Source organism: Mauremys mutica, chromosome 3, assembly GCF_020497125.1.
Source record: "Mauremys mutica isolate MM-2020 ecotype Southern chromosome 3, ASM2049712v1, whole genome shotgun sequence".
NCBI lineage: Eukaryota > Metazoa > Chordata > Testudines > Geoemydidae > Mauremys > Mauremys mutica.
In genome coordinates, this window is record NC_059074.1 from 123,569,675 (window position 1) to 123,586,693 (window position 17,019).

The window sequence follows — 17,019 nt, forward strand, 5'->3', positions numbered from 1 at the left end:
TCAGATGGCACTGACTTTTGGTCCCTTCTGATAGTGGTTAGGAACCAGATCTCTGAAAAGGCCCTGTATCCCAGTACCAGTTTTGTGAAGCACTACCCTTGCCTTACCAGTTGCAGTACGGTTGGCTCCCTCAGTGTTTCTAGATACCTTTTTGATCATCTAAATTACAATGAACAACAACAAAATCCCCACAAACCAGTGAGGTGGGGGGCACCTCTCTGCAGCCTGCACAACTGGTTTTTCTTTCCGAGTTATTTCTTTTGTGTAAATTGAACTATCAAATTTTCAGATAGTGGATAAAGGAATCAGAACCAATGCCCATTGAAATTAGTGGAAGTCTTGCCATTGTAACAAGTTAGTTAGCAAGCAAGAGGTCATCCAAAGACATTTAAGAAGATGTGGAATTGATATTTCCTCTTAATTTCAATATATTTTTGTAAGCATGTTTGCAGAAATGGGCTTTTGAGGGGGGCAATGAATTTTATGTGGGCTAATTATGTTCTGTGTGTGTAATTTATGGCCAAGGAGCAAGAGCCTTGGATAAATTAGTTGTACCTCATCCAGTTCATCAAATGCCCCAACAACAACTATGTGGGTGAAACCAGACAATCACTGTGCACTCGAATGGACTCATGCAGAAAAATGATAAAAGACAAAAATATCACATCATCCGTGGGTGAACACTTCACAGAGCAATCACTTCATATCTGAACTCTCAGTCCTTGTCCTCAAAGGAAACCTGCATGCACCTTCAGAGACACGCTTGGGAACTGAAATTCATAACTCTGCTAGACACTAAAAATCCTGGCCTCAATAGAGAGACTGGTTTTCTGGTTCATTGCAACAATTTGTAAGACCCCTGCCTGATAACTCTTAATTGGCCACTTCATTTTACGGGGTCTCCTACAGCATAGAGTCATAAGACTGGAAGGGACCTTGAGAGATCATCTAGTCCAGTCCCCTGCACTCAGGTGAATAGCATGTGTGAACCCCTTATGCTTAATCATCTGCCCAACTTATACTTAGCTCGGACACTCTGGTTACCTTCCCCAGATCTGAAGAAGAGCTCTTTGGAGCTCGAAAGCCTGTCCTTCCACCAGCAGAAGTGGCTCCAATAAAATATATTAATGCCTCACCTACCTTGTCTCTCTCATTAAAAAAAAAAGAAGTAGTCAAGTCTCATAATGCTCCTGTAAAATGACTTGCCCCACATCGCACAGTGAGTCAGAGGCAGTACTAGGGATGGTATGTCCACACTGGAGTTGGAAGGTATAATTCCCAGCTCAAGACAATCTACCTGCACTAGCTGTGATGGAGCTAGTCTGCTAACAATAAAAATATAGTCATGGAAGCATGAGCAGCAGAACGTTCTAGCCACACTGAAGATGTATCTAGGGCTACACCTTCCAGCTCCAGTATAGACATGCACACAGTGTAAACTGCTCCAACTGCCAGGCAAGCTACTTCCTTAATAGAAAAGCTTTTCAACAGATAATCATTATTTATTATTAATTAAAGCTATGGATATTTAAAACCTTCACAATTCGTTTTTTCTCCTTTCTTAATAGTTTTTCTTTTTTTTTCTTTTCCTGCAGCCAGAAACAGCCATCTGCAGAAAGCTGCACTGTCCTTAGATAATTGAAAATGTCCACTTCTCAAGGATAGCGATCAGCTAAGTATTCTTTGTTTTTTTCTTCAGATCAAATATTTTCTGCCCAGAGTCCCTGTCCAAACAAACAAAAATAATATTTTTTTTAAAAAAGCAAACCATTTGTGATGCCTCACGTTCCCTGCTGGGACAGATTTCAAAAGCTCGTAAAATGTCGACAGCCTCTACAGTATCACTGCATATTCATTTATGAACATCAGTGACCAGGGGATGGGGAGATGGCGAGCCAATAATAGTCTGCATCTAGTCAGGACTGTGTATCCGAGTGCTTTTCCGCTACACATAGAGGAAGCACAGCATCTCTCTTTTCGTGCTTCAGAAAAACATATTTGTGCTATGTTCTATCCTCCAAGCAGTGCATTCCCTCTGCCAACTAGCTGTGGGTGTACAGCCCTTCCTTGGGAACATGCTGTAACTTCCAAGTTCCTGTGTCTGTGATATCACAGAGGCCTTTTGCTCTGCGAAGCTGTGAATGAGACCATTGTGAGGGGCTGCTAGACATTTAAGATTCTAAGAGGGCTATGTTGCAGAACAGTGTGCTTAAGGAGGAAAATTACATGGCCAGTTAAAAAAAAAGCTTCCTAAATTCCTGTTGTATGTGTCTTCTTTATTTCAAAGCAGCACTGACGAAATTGGTGTGACCCTATGAGCCCCTTTATGCCAACTGACAAAGGGCACACCCAACACACTGTTTTCACATTATCTAGCCAAACAGTGTCTTGAAAGTTTCATATAAAAACCAGTGACACTCTGGTCATTAATATTGTTGTATAATATATGGTTCCTGTGTAAAAGATTATGTATGTGTGCTGGAAAATGTTCCTAAAATATGTTCAGGCCAAGCAATTTGAGTAGAGAGGGTAAATGAGTTTGTTGTAGACAAATGAATATTGTTTTGCCTGTTTGCCTGTGTTTCCAATGTAAACTGAGCAAGGTGAGGCCAGAGACAATGGAAGTACATTTACATCTAAGGTAAACAAAATGATTAAGCCAATCAAAAAGGTAAATTGACCAGAAGATGTGGAAAACAGCCTGGGTCTACACCTCTGAAGAGGAGAGGAACTTTGTCTGAATTAAAAAATACATTTCAAAACTTTACTGGGAAGGGGAGAAAACCCATCAGTTATCCATCACTTAGGGGACAGAGGGGACAGCACCCTCTGATTCCAGGAATGCTGGATCCTCTTGCCAGAAGGGCTGGAGGCTTGCAGTACGTGAAAAAATTGTAGCTTGCTAAAATTAAGTCTTAGACACTGGAAGTATGTTTTATTTTGTCTGTTTCTAACCATTTTCTGTTTCTGTTATATCTGCTTAGTATCACTTAGATTTCTGTTCTTTTAAAATAAACTTATTTTTAACTTTCCTATAGACCATTTCAGTGCTGTTACAGTGAATTAAGTGTGAGTCCTCAGCTAAACCAACTGGCTGGTGTGTGCACGGGCCCTTTGGAGGCAGCACACTTCATTTCTGTAAGTGTACAGTGAGAGGGACTGGACACTACAGAGAGATGTCTCTGGAGAACTGGGGTTCACTGATTGTTGCTTGCAAGGCAAGGTAAAGACTGGCAGAGTCTTGAGGAGTTTGCTGGTGAAGCAGACAGATTGGTGTAGCAGGGAGCCGATGCACAGTCTAGTCTCCAGCAAAGCTCACGCTGACTAAGGCAGGAGGGTGACACTGTAACACTGGCTTCCAGTTCTCGGTGCCTGGAGGAGAGCGTCACAGTTGGGTATATTTTTTCAAGGCCTGCCATGGTTTTTTTTTCCCCACCAGGAGCTGAGGCTGAAATCTAAATCCAAATTAATGAAGCTGCTTCAGAGTTGAAGGGAGGAAGGGAAACCACAGCTGTGAGTCTCAGATCACTGGAGATTCCTGCTTCAAATGCAGTCGATGTCGAATCTCTGGACTTATTTGATTTGGGAACAGGATTTACAGTGTCAGATTTGTAGATTAGCGGGGGTGAGGGTGGGAGGAACATTAAAAAAATTACTAATTTCAGATATCATTTTCATCTCCCTATTTTCTTATACCATCTTTTCAAGCTGCAATAAAATTACCTGAAAACTGAATCCATCTTGAGGAAAACTCAGAGGAACTTGCACAATGACTGGCAAAATAATCTGCAAACAGCCCACAGTTCAGTGCATCTTATTTTATTTGGTCAATATTCAGTGAATGAGAAAGGTTCAGAACACAATTTTTTCACCCATTTATTCATACTCCTTTTTTTTTTCAACCAAGAAAACCCCCCTTGTGATGTATTGCTCTTTTATGAGAAATATATTCAGACTAATTACTTTTTTTTAATGATGAAAACTTTAAGTATGGAAGTTCCTTGTGTGTTTGCAGATCAAGCTGGTCAAGACAAAGCAGGGCTGTTTTACCCAATAGGCAGACTAAGCACATGCTGAGGGCACCAGCAAAGCAGAGGGCACCAAAAAAAATGAGCTTTTTAAAAAAAAATTGATATTTCAAAAAGAGCATCCAAGTAGTCATCATGGGAAAAATCAGAACTTTGTTAGACTTCCTTACACTCCGCTACACACTCTTCCCCCATTTTTCTGTTCTCTTTTTATTACTTATCCCCACCGAAATCAGGGGGCCGTCCTACTAACGTAGATCGAAATAATGCGAGGAAATCAGATCCTGTCATGTATTGCAATAAATTTGTTTTATTATTGATATATTCTTCTGTGTTATATGTACTTGATTCTTTTTTTCTTTCGTATATATATATACATATAAAAATAGTGTATGTTGTGTAATTTGTTTTTATTTTAAGTTCAGATAACTGAGATAAGGGGCAGGATGAAATGTAACCAACTAAGTGATGTACAGAAACGTAAACGGGTGGAAGACAAGAAACAAAAAACTAGTGAAATTTTCCAAAATCTTCCAAAGCTGACATTTTTTTTCAAATCAAATCCATCAGAAGCAACATCTTCTCTCAGTAGCACAGACATCGTTCCAAAACCTGTAGGTGTTTCAGAGACTGACCCTTCTTCTATTGGTGAAACAAACACCATTCCAGAACATGTGGATGTGTCAGAGACTGTAACTGATCATCCTATTCCTGGTGGTAAAACAGACGTTGTTCTCAAAGGTGTGGATGTGTCAGAGACTGAACCTGCTCATGCTGTAAATAATAGAAGAAAAGATCTAATACTCGCTGGGAGGCACATACAGTGGCAATAAGTGCAATTCTGGAGTCCTACTCAAAGATTGTGGATGCATTAGAAAGTATAGCTGAAGATCAAACACAAAAGGGAGAAACTATACAAAATGCAGAAAACATTGCAAACAAGATGCAAGAACTAGAGTTTGTATTCATGTTGACCATGTGGAATGAAATTTTACAACACTTACCACACAAGTCAAGTGCTCCAAGAAAAAGAATTGGATTTGAAAACATGTGCAGACCTCTGTCAATCATTAGCAGACCACTTCCACACTTTGAGGAATGATTGTGAAAGATCTGAAGACATACCAAAATATATCTTGCCTGATACTAACTACAAAGAAGCCAAGTCCCGCAAGCGAATCAGGATAAAACAAGCAAATGATAGCAGTGCAACAGAAACAGCATTGAATCCTAGAGACAAATTTCACGTATCTACTTACTATGCTATAATTAATACACTTGAAGCTCATATGAAGAGGAGATCTGAAGTGTACAAAGAAGTATCAAGTAGATTTTCTTTTCTAAACTATATGGAATTACCTGATGAACAATATTCACAAGGCTCCCAAAATCTAGTTGACTTATACTCTGTTGACTTGAACATGAATCTCTGTGGAGAGGTACGGTAGTTCCACATTTATATGCGTGCAAAGTTTAATGAAACAGGAAAAATGAAATTCAGTCATATTGATCTTCATGACACAATATTGAAAGGCGGAATACAATGTATATTTCCAAATGTAGAGATCGCACTACGTATTTTTCTAACATTGATGATTACTAACTTCTCAGCAGAACGCTCTTTTTCTCAGCTGAAAAGAATAAAAAACCCTCAGAGAACAACAATGTGTCAGGACAGACTTGATTCACTTTCCCTGTTGTGTATGGAAGTGGACATGCTTCGTTGAGTCAGCTTCGGTCAACTTATCCGGAATTTTGCAGTCAGAAAATCTAGAAAGAAGCTATTTTAATTTCAGCATACATGTAAGTTTTGTGTCATTTCAAAAAATAAAATTTTATTTTACAGTATAGTATTGTTTTTATTTTGAATTACATATGGGAGGTGGGCACCATAATCTTTTCAGTGCTTAGGGCCTCTAAAGGTCTTAATCCGGCCCTGAGACAAAGCTATTGAAAGGAGGACTGCAGCAGCATAAAGGAGATAGGAGGGAGCCATACTAAGCACCCCAAATGTAAATACAACATTTTGTAGAGAAGCCCTGCCTATATTAAGAAATCATTAAAGATGCTGAGCTTGAAAAGTCTGGAGAGTACAAGGAGAACCCGTCCCTTTATGCCTCCACACAGGAGTGGGGAACAAATATAATCCCTGCATTCTCTGGGGCAGAGCACGAGCTCTTTCTTTGTATCTCCTTGAAAGGCAACAAATCCTCATTGAGGTAGAGAGGAGACAGGGCCAAAGCTCTGCCTCCCCTACCCACCAGCCAGCTGAGCTGGCCAGGGGCAGCTGTTGAAGAGGTGTAACAGCAGGCGTGCTGCTCTTGTGTAAGAGAGAACTAGGGAAGGAATTCTACCTGTTGTCCCTGTGGAGTGGTGCAGCTCTGTACCATTCTGTTCCTAGTACCTGGCTATGCCTTAAAGGCACAAATGTGTCCAAAGCATAGACTGCACATGCAGTTTAAACTGTACCTCCTTGGTTTTATGCATTGTAGTCTTTGATGATGATCACCTACCACATTATTTCTCAAAAATCCAATATGCCATTTCCTCTACAAATTTAGATGTGTCTGGGGAATACTATATGTTTTGAATCTATCAAAACAATTGCATTAAATTTTGTTTTGATAATCGTGCAATAGATCTGTGGACTTGTGGCCAAATCCTGAGTATTTCCTGTTCAGTACTTTGGATTTAGTCATTAAACTTTTTCTATGATTAAGTTCTCTTCTCTCTTAGGTCTGTATCTTAATAATTTTTTTCCGCAAACGTACTATATACATTTAAGAGGAGTTATTTTAGTTTTGCAGATAGCTATACCGATGTGCAATAATTTATTATGTTAAAATGTCAGATGCTGTAACTCAGAGAAACCCAGCCACAGATGTCTCTGAAAGACAAAGTCAACGTGGTCATTTTTTTTAAACAAAATGAATTTAAAACAGTTACAAGTATGGCTGCTCTTTTGAGCCGCCCTGCCAATTTTTGTGCTTTTATAATCACAATTTGAATATTTTCAAAATATTTTCGCACTCCTTTGTTGCTGTGTGGGAGACCTGCACAAACAGGGGAAGTGACTGTCTGACAATATAGGGGAAACCATGAAATTGACTAAACACTAACTCACGGGTCGGCAACCTATGGCACACGTGCCAAAGGTGGCACGCGAGCCAATTTTTGTTGGCACGCGGGGCGGGCTGAGCCGCTCAGCCTGCCTCCGCTCTGGGGTTCCCGCTGCTGGCCCCTTGCCAGCCGGGATCCCGCTGCTGGTCCCTCTCAGCGCCCGCTGCTGGCCTGGGGGAAGGAACCCCAGGCTGGCAGCGTGCTGAGACCCCGGCTGGCAGGAGCCAGCGGCTGAAACCCCAGAGTTGGGAGCGCTGACCCGCTCAGCCTGCTGCCGCTCTGGGGTTCCGGCTGCTGGCCCCTTGCCAGCTGGGGTCCCGCTGCAGGCCCACTCACCTTGCTTCTGGTTGGAGTTCCAGCGCAGGCCCCCTGCCAGACAGGATCCAGGCCTCTGGCCCTGCTCAGCCCTACCAGCCACCAGCTCCACTCACCTCAGCTGCTGATCTGGGGTTCCAGCCGGTTAACAACTGATCACTCAGAAGCCTGTGTGCAGCTTAAAGTATCCAAAAACATGCCACCAGACATTGGAAAACTCAGCAAGGAAAAGCAAGGGCAAGGATCACACTAAACTAATAAGATCTGCATTTTAATTTAATTTTAAATAAAGCTGCTGAAAGATTTTGAAAACCTTGTTTACTTTACATATAACAGTAGTTTGGTTATATATTATAGACTTAGAGAGACCTTCTAAAAAATGAATTATGGGCATATGAAGCTGAAAGCTTGCCGACCCCTGCATTAACTAGTGTCAAATGGGAAAACAAACTGGAAAAAGTAGAGGAAAAAGGTATTTTCTTAAATCTCTTTCAATTGTAGTAATCTTATTAGAATAATATAGTAACCTTGTATTCTTTCTTGTAATAGCAGTAAGTATTGCTATAAGTTGTCAATGTCCCTTTAACAGTATATGGACCAGGGCACCAACTGGTATATTTCCCTGCCTTCAATGGAGCTATGGCAGTTTACACCAGCTGAGGATCTAGCTGTCTATTTTAACAATTTTTGCCTGTTACTCATGTAGAAATATAACTATTTTTGTATTTTTCATGTGACCAATTCTCACTGTCTCACAGCTCCAATGTTACCCTCGCTGAAGGAAAAAAATACATGTTGTTCTACTGTATTGTTGTAGAAATGACCTGGAGCATTTGAAATCTGAACCTGGATCCAAATTTTGCAACTGGACCCTTTTCTTATATGAGTTTAACCAAAACTTCAAACCCAAACACTTCTGAAATTTGGAGTTTCAATCTGGATCCAGATTTGAATTTTGTGGTTTAACAATCTCGGAATTATATGTTTTTTACATGCTCAAAGCCTGTATAATAAAGGTGTGTATACCATGCTTCCAGCTTGTGCTCACAAGTAGGAAAAAATGACTTCCACACCTTTCCCAAGAATCCCCTTGTTGCAGACTACAGCTGGTCAAAAAATTCAAAATTTTCAATTAAAAACATATTTATTTTTTTTTAGCAAAAGAATGCCTGTATTTTGAGCAGTTCTGTAACTGGTTGAAAAAATTCAAAATTTGACATTTTTTATGGAAAAAGAGAGACTTTTCTGCAAACATTTTTTTCAACCAGCTCTTCTGTGGACATCCAAATCAGCTCTAATTAAATAAAATATTTTTAAATTGCCCATTTATATCATTATTATTGTTCTGTGTAGTGATGTGAAAAAGCGAGCGTGACATATAGAAAGTGCATAATTAAAAAAGGATTATTATGTGGTTTATGCTATGCAAATAATTTAAACTTTGGAAGTGGGACGCTGTGAATGGCAGGAGGAGAAGGATGGTGTGTGGGCTGCTCTGGCTTAGATGACAAAAGGAAGGATCAGAGGTGAGAGGCAGGACTAAAGATGGAAAAATGCTGGATGTTTTTGCAAAATGTCATCCTCCAACTTTTGGAAGCTCGGGTGGTTTGCATCTGGGTCCTATTTTATCTGAAGGTCCACAGCTCAGAGATTTTCACATAAATTGTTTCAAGTGTAGCTCATCTCTGTTTCAAATAAGCGGGAGAGCAGTTTTGTTTTTTCCAATCCTCTTCGGGTGGCAAACAACAGACATGAAGGACATGATTTGTTTAACCAATTTATTAGCCAGTGCACTGTATCTCCACATAGATGGTCTGTTAAACAACCTGCACCTCTATTACTGCTTAATGTACAAGGCATGATACCTATGGGGTGCTGCTGTTCCAGTGGAAGTGACATGTTCAATGTTCAGTACCCCTAATGCTGTGCATTTTGCATAACCAAGCTTTCCTCCCACTTCCCCCCTAAACATTTACATATGTTTAAAGTAACTTAGCGACAAATTACAACTGTCTCTTAAAAATTATGAGAGTTCTCTGATCCCAGCGTGGATTCCAGCTTGGCAGTGGGTCCTACAGTTGATACTGAAGAAATAGGGAAAGTAGTCATGCACTGTAATGCCTCCCAGAACCCCCATCTGTACACTGTAAACTGGTGCAAAATCTCTGCCGTACTGCATGCTCTTCCCACATTCGTTCCCAAATGTATAGCTGGCACCAAGAATCACACCAGCTAGTGCAACTGTCTTTCATCAGCTGCTTTGAGGCTGTGATTTTTTTGTTGCCATCTGGATGTGATTTTAGAGCGTGACACAAGCCTGAAAATGCAGGCATGCAACCGTTAGCTTCTTTTCTCTCTCTGCCATGTACATGCACAATTACAAAAGTTACATTCCTTTGTACTCTTGTGATTATTTATTTTAATCATTGCTATTTGTTTTACAGTAGAACCTAGAAGGCCCAGATGAAATCGAAGCCCCACTATGCAAGGCTGCCTACAAACACATGGTAAGAACCAGTTCCTATCCCAGAGAACTTGTCATCTAAATAGATGAATCAGACACATAGCAAGAGGGAAAGTGACTTGTCTGAGGTTACACAGCAGGCCTGTTGGAGAGCCAGAAACAGAGCCTAGATTTCTTGAATCACTAGTCTAGTTCCCTGTCTAATGGGACACACTCCATCACTGTTATTTATTATTTATATTGTGGTACCACTCAAATGCTCTAGTCAGGGTTAGGTCTTCATTGCTCTAAGCACTGTATGAGCCCAGAGGAAGAAATGGTCCCTTCCTGAAAGAGCTTAGAGTCTAAGTGCTTATGTACTTATGTGAGTGCAGGAAGGTTGCACTCACTTAAGGTGTGAGATTTGAACTGATTTACCTGAACTGGTGTGGATACTCTTTAACCACGTTTCTTTTGCTTTGGCTTAAGTTGATTAGGGTGCAGTTTAAACTAAACCAAAATAAACCATTCTAAAACTGAAATAAGTGTGTCCACCTGAGAGTTTACTCCAGTTTAACTAAATTGGGTTTAAAAAGATTTTACATTAAATTAGCACAACTTCTGCATGTAAACAAGGCCTAGGTATGTGTAACTTTACTCCCAGGAGTAGCCTCACTATTGGGTGCAGGACTGAAACCTAAAAACACGAGACAAAAATGACACAACACTGGACAATCAACAAACAAGCAAAATGTGGCGATGTTAAGTTCTCGACTGTCTTTTGCCTGTTCACAAACAGGTTGTGCCTTGGCCTTACACTGACTGTGCAGGGCAGTAATAACTTGCCTCTTATATAATACTCTTCATCAGTAGATCTCAAGGCACATTCACTGACTTTGGGGGGTAGCTCAGCGGTTTGAGTATTGGCCTGCTAAACGCAGGGTTGTGAGCTCAATCCTTGAGAGGGCCATTGAGGGATCTGGGGCAAAAATCTATCTGGGGATTGGTCCTGCTTTGAGCAGGGGGTTGGACTAGATGACCTCCTGAGGTCCCTTCCAACTCTGATATTCTGTGATTCTTCTGTCTGGGTGGCTGCTTCACCCTGAGGCCCCACCCCTTTCCTCCAAGGCCCCTGCTCCCCACTTCTTCCTGACCCTGCTCCACCTCCTCCCCCAAGCATGCCCTGTCCTCGCTCTGCCTCTTTCCACCCCCTCCTCCTACCCACCAGCAAACAGCTGATTGGCTGAGCACCCAATAATTTTTTTTCCATGGTGCTCCACTCATGGAGTTGGCACCCATATCTCAAAGCCCTTCACAGTCTTTAATGTATTTATTCCACAGCACCCCTGTGAGGTAGGGAAGTGCTATTAGCCATATTTTGCAGAGCAGGACCTGCATTGTACTTTATATATGACCTAAGGTCATACATGAAATCTGAAGTAGAGCAAGGAAATGAACGCAGGTCTCTCAAGTCCTAGCTTTGCGCTAGAACTACTGGACCATCTTTCCTCAGCCATTTTAGGCTTGCAGTAGACCTGCCTGGATCTTGGGTCCAGGGAGAGAGAGACAAGCAGGGGCTTTGCTTGGAGGGGACTCTGGGGGCATTAGAGCAATCAGCCTCATGACTCCGCCCCTTTCTCCTTTCCCCACTCATGCCCATACTGTGCCCCAGCAGAGGTGACTGGATGCAAAGGGAAGAATACACTGTGTCTTGTAAATGGCTGATGCAAGATCCCTGCAGTGGAAAATGGAAACTCCAGAGAAATTGAGATTCCAAGATGACTCTGAGACACAACTATTTCCTGGTGTTGTTCCATATTCGAGACTGAGCCTAACAGCACAATCTAGCCCTATTTTAGTTTGCCTTTAACCTTGTATATTTACTAGTTTTCATTTTGCTCTAACATGCTCATTTTTTATTTTAATTTGTTTCATATTCTTAAAATCATCGCCTATTGTCTGATTAAAAATCAGTTTTCTTTACAACCCTTATCAATTTACTATATTAAAGAAAACCCTTCTGTTTTACATTTGTTGGTTTTTATCATCTTTTCCTTATTCTGAGTTATGATCTCATGGTATAAGAAACATTTCTTCACTGCATTGTGAGAATGTGAAATCTCATTCATTTCTGCTTTTCTAGATCATAGGAACATAACCTGTGTAACCAGGGAGCAACTATTTCTGACAAAAATAAGCAGCAATTCTGTTTATCATTTGTTTACTTTGTGCCTGAGCTGTTCCCAAACTCCATTTCTTTTGTAGGCATGTGGTAGTGTTAATGAGGTGTTAATGGGTTTGTAGGAGAGGCGATTATAGAAGTTTGGCTTTAATCAGTGGTGTTATTTTCATTTTCTTTGCTATGAGAGGCTGTTTACACCATAAGTGGTTGTTGGCTTACTCCTGTAGCTGGGAGAACTTTATAAAACAACGTGGGGGTAAAACTCCCACTGATTTCAATGGGGCAGTATTGATCCTTTGATTAGAATGTTTGAAGAACAAAAACATTTTCCCGAGACACACAAGTTTTGTACTGCTTTAACTAGCGGTTTGAAACTTGTATAGTTAAGGTATTACAACCCCCTAGTATAGATGCAATTATACCAGCATAAAGGTATAAATATAAGGGGATAAGCTACACTAGTATAACTGTGTGCACAATAGCGTTTGTATCTATTTTAAACATTGCGCCCCGAGCAGAAATAGTTTAATCAATACATAATCTGTGTGCAGACAAGATACAAGTTTTGAGGTTTATAACCATTAGGTAAACATCACTAAGGTACAAAGTCAAAACAAGGCATCTGAAGTATGATTTTTGGGGATGACAAAATGTAAACGTCGTCTTGTCAGGCATTTAAAAAAAAATGTCTTTAGCCCTCTTCCTTGTGAAGACAGCTTTGAATATGAATATACAATGTAAATTGGAAGCTGCTTCTTGTGATTTCTAAAAATCAGGGTTGATTCACACTGCGTCCTCCATCATTACCCACAGCTGCTCTTTGGGACTCAGGAAACTGGGAGCCAAGAGACCTATGGACTTCTAGTAGGGTTGTGTAAAGGAGGATGTCTTTGGGTTTTGTGTTAACTTGGTGGGAAATTATCCAAGTGAAATCAGTCATGGAAGACAGCACAGTTGAACTCAGAACTTTGCCAGTTTTTTGAAAAATAACCTCATTCAGTGTCAATTAAGCATGTTTGGAATGGTTTGCTGTGGGGCCCTAGCAATAGGGGAAATTGAATTGTGTGGGTTTTGTGAGGTTTGCCCCTTACCAGAGAAGAGTATTTGCAGCTAGGGAACTTGGAACAATTGCTTGTTTTTCAGTAGTGGTGTTCTCACCCTTTTAGAGCAAACCATGTTTGAATTAAGCACAGATAAAAATTCTGACTGGTCCTCCTTGGAAGTTAGGGAGGAAAAAATGTATTGGCATTTGCTCACACCATACTCACAAGCCGAAGATGATGCCAAGCTAGAATGAAGACTCAGTTGAAAGCAACGTTTCAGTCAATATGGTGTGGCAGCAAGGATTCCTGATTTTATCTCCAGTGGCCCAGATGTCACTCCCAGGACAGACAAGCTCTCATAATTGTTCTGATACCTAAGGGATAACTGATGAAAGGGAGAAGCTGTCGTCACTGAAAAAAGATCCACTCTTAATGAAAAGAAGTTGAGGGAAAGAAGAGAGATTTGCCAAAACCAAGCATTGAATCCAGGGACCTTTAGGGTATGTGTACACTGTGATCAAAAACATGTGGCACCGAGTCTCAGAGCCCAGGTCAACTGATCTGGGCCTACGGGGCTTAGGCTCCAGAGCTATAAAATAGTTGTGCAGACATACAGGCATGGGCTCGAGTGACGTTTCTGAGACCTTCCCTCTTTGTGGGGTCTCAGAGCCCGGGCTCCAGCCCAAGCCCGAATATTTACACTGCAATTGTATAGCCTCGCAGCCTACGCCCTGCAAGCCTGAGTCAACTGACCTGGACCAGCCACAGCTGTGCCACAAGTCTTTTACTGCAGTGCAGATATACCCTTAGATGTTGAGGGAAAGAAGAGAGGTTTGCCAAAACCAAGCATTTAATCCAGGGCTAATGCTCTTCCAAACAAAGTACTTTGGCAGCGGTTGTGGTTTGATTCTCTTTAAGGCATCACAGATGTAGTCATTCTACCCAGAGGATGTAGTGAAGGTTGGGTTTTCCCCCCTCTTGCTTGGTTGATTTACTTTTACACATCATTCCTGCAGCTCCTACTTTTTGTTAGGGAAAAAAATGAGACTGGATGAAAGACACCAGACTGTAAAGGCTGCTGGGGTCAAAGCACAAACTTCTGTGAGGTCACTTGCTCACCACCTTTTGTTTAGTGGGCTCTATCAAAGCATAGGCTTCTGTAAGGTTCTGCCTCACCTCCTCTTGTGTTCAGGGTTGCTATTAAGTCATGGGGCTTTGTAAATTGACTACCTCACCCATCTCAAGAGGCCTCTTTTTTGTTCCTTGTCCCCATATGTGAGACAATCAAAACCCTTGATGAGCAGCAGTAAAAGACTGTTCCTGCCTGGTTTTGCACAATGAATCTTTCATGTATTAGGCCTAGTAACTGCTGCTCTAGAGAAACTGGGCAATTGAGCTTGTTCAGGACCCCTGGGGCTTCTTGGTTGTATTAGATTAACTGGGGGAGGGGGGGAAAGAAACAAGAAAGCTAAGTTGATGAAATAACAGAAATGGGGATCACACATCTCAATGGCTGGGAAGTGGAGGAGGAAAATCTACTTGCCAACTGTCAAAGAATGAATTTTTCTCTTCCCTGCAGTTGAAGCAAAAGCCATAGTGTGTCTGCCTGATTATGGACTGAGGAGCATTCATGTGAGGCAAATGCAAATGCTATGCTAGAGAAACTTGGCTGACCACCAGCTCTCAGACATGAAAGTTCATTCTTGTCTGAGGTTTAAACTTGCTGCTTGGGATTTTTCCTGACCTGCCCATTCCCCCTGTATCTCCTTCTAGCCTCTATCTCTCACCAAAACATCAGGAGTAGGACAAACCCACACAGGCACCTTGTTGCCTGCTCACTCTTTGTTCTGCACTTGCAAGCACCAAGAGTGGAAAATAGGCAGGTGGAAGCTGGTGTAGTGATCCATATGAAGCTCCATGCTGTGTGGCAATATGCTGAGCTGCAGCTATCTGAGGAAAGGGCAGGGCTCTTTTTGGTGTCCTTCCCCAAAGAGCATGCCTTTACTTAGCACTGATGGCCCAATGATGACACGAGAGAATTCTCTTGCCTTGTTCCCTCCCCAGCATGGCCCTGAAGTGCTTACCTGAATGGCACCACCATCCTCCAATGGGAGGAGAGAGAGCAATAGGAAGCAGGGTAGAATTTCTTCCCAGATCCCTAGCCAAATTGGCCTCTGGACTGGCCCTTTCTTGCTGCTGATTGTGGAGTGGTGGCTCCATACAAAGAAGAAGCCTGTTGGCTGTAGCAGTAGCCCCAGGACCTCTTACCTTCTTGGTAGCTCTCTGGTCTAGCCATGTTGTGAAGGGCTTGGATCTCACTCCTGGATGAGGCAGAAGGTGGCTGGGCTGATCCATCATCCGCTGTGGATCACACTCTTTGGAACTGTCAGCCTTTGCTTCTGGTTAAATGGGGTTTGGCCCCAATGTCATGTGTCTGCAGCTTGGTAGCAGAACCAAACTGGGCAGTGAGTAAACAAACAAAAAAAAGTGTATCTGTCTGTCTCTCCTTGTATACACGCACACGTACACACGCGCACACACACTCACTCACTAGCACTCACACACTCTGTCTCTCTCTCAGGAAAATTATTTTACTGCCCAGAAGCCTCCTGGATTTGTAGACTGCAGTAATAAACCGACATAGCTCTACTGAAGTCAATGGAGCAATACTGATTCATACCATCTGAGAGTCTAATCTGTAGATTATATTACGAAAATGTTAAGAACTGAATTTTATTTAACTAAAGGAACTTGGTTATATGAAATATATACAATTTTTGAGAGATCAATGTTTCTTTAAGTCTGTAGATCATTTTAGAATGTATCTGTGCTAGGCAAAATAAGAACCTAAGAACAACCACACAGGGTCAGACCATTTACCTAAGTGTTCTGTCTTCCATCAGTGGCCAATGCCAGATGCTTCAGAGGGAATGAACAGAACATGGCAATTATCAAATGATCCCTCCCCTGTCGTCCAGTCCCAACATCTGGCAATCAGAGGTTAGAGACACCCAGAGAATAGGGTTGCATCTCTGATCATCCTGGCTAATAGTCATTGATCAACCTATCCTCCATGAACTTATCTATTTCTTTTTTGAACCTGTTATTGTATTGGCCTTCACAACATCCTCTGGCAAAGAGTTCCACAAGTTGACTGTGCGTTGTGTGAAGAAATACTTCCTTCTGTTTGTTTTAAACCTGCTGCCTATTAATTTCATTGGGTGACACCTAATTCTTGTGTTATGAGAAGGAGTAAAGAACACTTCCTTATTTACTTTCTCTACATCAGTCATGATATTATAGATCTCTATCATATCCCCCCTTAGTCATCTCTTTTCCAAGCTGAAAAGTCTTATTAATCTCTCCTCATATGGAAGCTGTTCCATACCCCTAGTAATTTTGTTGTTCTTTCCTTTACCTTTTCCAATTCCAATATATTTTTTTCTGAAATGGGGCACCACATCTGCACGCAGTATTCAAGTTGTGGGCGTACCATGGATTTATATAGAGGCAATATAATATTTTCTGTCTTATTATCTATCCGTTTCTTAATGATTCCCAACATTCCATTTGCTTTTTTGATTGCTGCGGCACATTTTGTGGATCTTTTCAGAGAACTATCCACAATGACTCCAGATCTCTTTCTTGAGTGGTAACAGCTAATTTAGACCCCCCCACACACTTTATATGTATAGTTGGGATTATGTTTTCCAGTGTGCATTACTTTGCATTTATCAACATTGAATTTCATCTGCCATTTTGTTGCCCAGTCATCCAGTTTTGTGAGAGGTGTCTGTCTTGCAAATGCTTGCTCCCAAACATAGCGCTTACTATCATGAGTAGTCCTGTTGAAGTTAATGGGACCAGCTATGGCAGCAATGCACTTAA

General features: G+C 41.5%; 1 long non-coding RNA gene across 1 annotated transcript in view; it reads left to right on the forward strand.

The window, feature by feature from the left end:
• The first annotated feature begins 9,921 nt into the window (after nt 1–9,921).
• Nucleotides 9,922–17,019, forward strand: part of LOC123365953 — a 49,903-nt gene continuing 42,805 nt past the window's right edge. Inside the window, exon 1 of the long non-coding RNA XR_006577852.1 lies at nt 9,922–9,970. This is a non-coding gene — a long non-coding RNA (uncharacterized LOC123365953). The remainder of the gene's footprint in view (nt 9,971–17,019) is intronic.